The 6,000-nt window shown below is 35.6% G+C and overlaps 1 pseudogene; it reads right to left on the minus strand.

The window, feature by feature from the left end:
• Nucleotides 1-3,770: 3,770 nt before the first annotated feature.
• On the minus strand, nt 3,771-5,486 carry LOC114279140 (UDP-glucosyltransferase 29 pseudogene; annotated as a pseudogene).
• Nucleotides 5,487-6,000: the final 514 nt, after the last annotated feature.

Here is a 6,000-nt window from a genome sequence, read left to right on the forward strand (position 1 = left end):
CATTAAGCATTAATGGTCACAGAACAAAGCTTAAAAACCGCTAAATCTCATTTTCACAACAAAGCACAGAAGCCCTCCAGGTTGCTCTCAACATCTGAAGTAGCACAATGTAAAATGCTTAGATCATATAACAAATCTTTAAAAAAAAAAAAAAAAACAGATTATATACAGTTTGGTAACACTTACGTTTTCTGTTTTCTATTTATATTTACAAAAATTTTAAAAATTCAAATAAAAATTTGTTTGGTAAAGTTTTTGATTTATAAATCAGTGGTCTCAGTTTATAAATTTGGCCAAAAAATGTGTTTCTATTTTAAGTTTTGAGTTTTTTTTTTTTTTTTTACCACCCAACACTAGCCACCACCCGCCATAATTTTCTACCACCGTCTTCCGCCACCACCACCTACCACCTACCACCCACCAGTCATCCACCCGCTACCACCCACCCCCGCCACTATCATCCACCGCCCGCCACCACCACCCGCCACCTACTTGCCGCCACCACTCACCACCCACCTATCACCCACCCGCCATCCACCTGCCACCACCCACCACTACTACCACCACCACCCACTCGCTACCACCTACCACCCGCCACCGTCACCCACCCACCTACCCACCACCACCACCACCACCACTCGCCACCACCCACCACCACCACCACCACCACCCACTTGCTACCACCCATCACTCGCCACCGTCACCTACCCACCCACCATCACCACCCACCACCCATCCGCCACCCACCTGCCACCACCACCCACCACCCGCCACAACCACCCACTCGCTACCACCCACCACCGTCACCCACCCACCCACCCACCCACCCACTACCACCAGCCATCCGCCACCCACTTGCCACCCGCCGTCACCACAACCACCACCCACTCGCTACCACCCACCACCGTCACCCACCCACCCACCACCAGCTACCCACCACCCACCGTCATCACTTTCCACCACCGTCTTCTGCCGCCACTTGTCACCACTTGTTATTTCTCACTCTTTTTATATTTTTAAAATTTTTTAAACATTTTGTCAATTACCAAACGCGTTTGTAGTTTATGTTTTTTTAAAAATAAACAAAAACCAGTTTATAAAATTTTTGTAAATATAAACTGAAAACGTAAACGTTACCAAACACAATAATTCATCTTGAAGAACCCCATGGTTTACTTCCATTATTAATAGTAACAGAAAAAATGTAAAATATCTTAATGAAATATTAATTAATGAATAATAAAAATTAATTATATGACTCTTAAAATTTCATCTCAATCAGGTGCTTGCGTACGAGCCCAAGGTTTACTTACATTAAATACTCCACATTCGTTTGCTGTCGTTTCTCATTCATTAATATGCTGTTTTAATAATAAGAGTAAAATACTATTACATTTCTTAAAATTTATTTAAAATACTAATTGTTTCATATAGTCTTAAAAATTATAAATATTTCATTGTCAAAAAAAATTATTTTAAAAAATTAATATAAAAAAATAAAATTTTTAATTACTCTCTTATACAATAATAAAATTACTTAAATTGTTAATTGAAATATATTTCTCACATCATTAAAAACAGTTAATTGACTAAATAACTTATTAAAAAATGAGTCATTGGTTATGCGATTAAAAACTTGAAGGGCATGATGTAATTTCCAGAACCATAGGGAGCAATATGCATTTTAAACAAATCTCATAGAATATATTTGTAATTTACCCTATTAATAATTATAAATAAAAAAAAATGAGGCATTTACAAACCGGTTCTATTAACTGGACTTATTTACTTATAAATTCTAACTAATAAATTTATTACTGTAAATTTATTCATTAATAACTGTCATCCTTACTCATATTCACTCACTCACTTATAAGAAATCCACCATCCTCTTCTATATACACAAAGAACAAGATAGACTGATAAAATTTATCCCTGAAAATTAAATTTGAACATGAAACAAGAAAGCGGTGGTGATATGGTAGTTGTGTAGATCGGCAATGACAGAGTGTAGATCAGTAACAATGGTGGCAAACAGATGGTGAACGATGGTGGCATTCAAATAATGACGATGGTAGTGGTGGTGGTAGGTAGACGACAGCGGTGATGGTGAGTGGACTGAGACAACGGCGGTAGACAATGATGGTGTGAAGCTTTTAGAAAAATTATGGAGATAGAGACCGAGACAGAGATAAAGAGACAAAAGAGAAGAGAATATGAAAGAACTTGATAGGTATAAATATTATAAGACTTATTGGTGCATTCAAAAAGTCAATAGGACTTAATGGTATTTAAATCTACCTAATGAAACTAGTTGGAAATTACACCTAAAAAAAATTAGAGATGCTACATCCCCTAATCCAGGCCCTTAATTTCCCTGCTAATGACGTGACTAAGATCTATGTGAAATGATTCTACACTCCTCTCTCTTTCATCTTTAACCCCTAATTTCACATCAATAGGGGTGAAATTGAGGAGACAAAATTAGAGAAATGAATCATTTTTCAAAAAGAATATAACAACCCTACTGTGTTTAGTTACATCATTATATGAAAACAGAATTATTTTATTTATTTATTTATTTATTACGAAAAATGAGAATTAAAGGGGACAAAAATAGAGCAGCAATTCCAATACAGGCCCCATGTTATTATCAGACAAATATATATCAGACACTTCGCCAAAGTTGTTGGGTAAGAGTTGTTTATTCAAGATCGCTTCAAGAAGACCTAATAAAATAAATAAAGGATTTTTATTTTCTTTGGTTTTCAAAAATTATTTTTGTTTATTTTTAGTTTTTTTTTTTTAATTATAAAACAAATGAACTTTTCTACATCTTCAAAGAAGTTTGCACTTTGACAATTAACCCAGTAATTAATTTTAGTTTGTGACAATTAACAATGTCTGTTTGCGGCATTTGCTCAAACACCTAGCAGGCACAAAGAGAAGTTAAAGATTCTAAGAAAATAAAATCCAAAGCAATCATACAAGAGCAATCAAACACAATATTTGTACAAAAACCAACAAAGAGGGGATCAAAAATATCTCGTAATGTTTCTCAATGTCCCCAATCGAGGGAAATAGAGCATTATTGAGTGTACTGAAACAGTCATTCAATCTCAAATATGAGAGCAATTGTCTTCGATTTCGATGGCCTTCGTTGTTCTTCTCTAATTTTTGGGTTAATTACACTTTTCACCTTTATGTAGTTTGACTCAAATTTTACTTTAATTTCTATAATTTTAATTTTAATAATTCAATTCCTATATTTTTAGACTAATTTTAATTTGGTTATTCCATCTAAATTTTTGTTAATTTTATTAACATGTATACTTCAAAATTGACAACTTACTTAAAATTATTAATTTTAACCTTCAATGTAGATGGAAAAACTAAATAATGTACAAATTTTTAAGCCTCTTAACCTGTGTTTTAAAAACACATATTAACATGATCCCTTTTGTTTACACCTTCACACATTTTTAATCCTAACTTCACACTCACCTCAACCATTACTTGTGATGCCACCGCCATTAACTGAGCACTATCCTTAGCCATCCCACCTCCGCAAACACCACCATCATAGCCCATTTTATATCACATTTAATATATCACCTTATATATCAATACTGCATTAGAGGTAAACATGATTGTAGAACTTATTACACCAATAATATGCTTACTCATAAAATAAGATATTAATGTGACTAAGAAAAAGAGCAGCCAAACCCAATACCAAGTCCCACAATAACAAACATCATTAACTCGTATACAACCAAATCAAGGATTAGCTTGTATATATATTACGCCTAAAGATCTCCTGTCCCTAAATATTCTTGTCCCCCTATCTCAAATCACTCACAACCATTGGATATGTCTTGAGATTACCAAATCTTAAGATTCTCATATAATCCAATGATTATGAGTAATTTGGAACAGAAGGACAGGAATATTTGGAGATTGAAAATCTTTGCTCATATATTACATAAGACAATAAGATTTATTACAGAAAGAACAAATCACAACAAAACAATAGCTCTTATAACCACCTAAATATTTCAATAAAGTCGCAATACTAATTTTTGAGCAATTTCGAATCCTTACAAAGCTGCATCAGCACTTCTACTGCCTCGTCCATCTCTTCATCTCCTTCCCTTCTTATCTTCTCCACAAAATTTCTTGCTTTCATCCTTATGTCCTCTCCACTTTTCTCCACCACAACCTTCCTTATTGCTTGTGCTATCTCTTCTTTGTTGAGTCTTCCATTGACGTCTCTGTTGACCTCCACAGCGACACCAACCTCCTCCACCAGTTTAGCATTGAATGGCTGCTCCAAATGCATGGGCATGGCTACAATTGGTACCCCAAACTTTAGGCTTTCCAATATTGAATTCCACCCACAGTGACTCACAAAGCCACCGGTGCTTGAATGGGCTAGAATTCTTGCCTGTGGAGCCCAACCCTCCACCATCAATCCTCTATCCCCTACCCTGTCAATAAACCCCTTTGGCAGCACTGCTTCAACCTCAACTTTCTCTCCCTCAGGAAACCTAGCAACCCATATGAAATTGACCTTGCTAAACTCTAACCCATGAGCTATCTCTTCAATCTCTTCCTTGGACATAAAATACTCACTCCCAAATGAAACAAACAAAGTGGAGTACTCACCCTTGTTCTCAAGCCATTGTGTGATCTCAGAGTGCTCCTTTTCATCATCAACAATGCCTTGAACAAGTGGACCAACAGGGACAACCCTTTTATCACCTGTAACTGACAAGTGATCCATGTATTTTCCTTCAAGCTCTCTAAAAGTGTTGAACAACGTGATGTTGCAAGGTGGTTGATCATTGTTCACAGGGGTGGATTGTTTTTCTTTGGCTGTTCTTGCAACATCCACGACCATCTGGCGAAACAGCTTTTCCTGGAATTCGTGAAGATGAATTGCCGGAAATGGGAATTCAACTTTGGGGTGATTAAACATATGACTGCCAAAACTAACCACCGCAGCTCCGGAAGTCATGAGCTGAACTGCAGGAATATTATAGGACGAGGCAATGGATTGTGCCGATGACGGCTTGAAGTCATGAATAACAAGGTCTGGGCTTAGCGTTTTGAGGATGTTGGAGAAGTTTGGGCTTGCCATTTCAAAAGCTTCTTGGAGGGTGGAATTGAGGTGGAGTGGGAGGCGATTGGTGTGTGGTGGTGAGGAGGAAGCTCTGGCAAGGTGGGAAGGTGGATTTCTACAAGTTCAATGGAGAGAGAGTACTTGTCTGTGATTCTTTTCTTGATGGATTTGAGATTGATTGGTGTAGAACAGAAATATATGTGGAAGTTTTTGTGTGTGAGTTTCTTGGCAAGCTCTAGGAAGGGAGTGATGTGACCTTGGGCTAACCATGGTAGCATTAGGACATTCATTTTGCTCTGTTTTGAATCCATGATCTCTTCTCTCCTTGGTTAGGCCTTTTGTTGTGGTGAATGTTGATGCATTCAATGATATAAAAGACAAGGATATTGTTGATGCACTCAATGATACATATGCATTTGGGCAGGGCCCACTCAACACATGTGAGGCCTAAAGCAAAAGTTCAAAGTTTTTATTATTATTATTATTATTATTATTATTATTATTATTATTTAATATGCTTAGTCGAGAGCATATTGTAATAGTAAATCATAATTTTTGAATGTAGAGTTTCAAACAAACACTGATGATCCAGAATTTATTTGAACACAAGAAAAAATATATTTGTCATTAGATGAATTTCAATACCATATAACAAACACGTGTATATGTTGGGTTCATAATAAAAAAACAAACAATGTCATGTGTATATTTTTTTGTCATAATTTTTTAAATATAATAAATTTTACATATACACATAACATTTGTTATGTGTATATTTTTTTGTCATAATTTTTTAAATATAATAAATTTTACATATACACATAACATTTGTTATTTGAATACACATAAAAAAATAAAAATATAATAATAAATAT

The sequence above is a fragment of the Camellia sinensis genome, chromosome 1, assembly GCF_055761805.1.
Source record: "Camellia sinensis isolate YWXY chromosome 1, ASM5576180v1, whole genome shotgun sequence".
Lineage (NCBI taxonomy): Eukaryota > Viridiplantae > Streptophyta > Magnoliopsida > Ericales > Theaceae > Camellia > Camellia sinensis.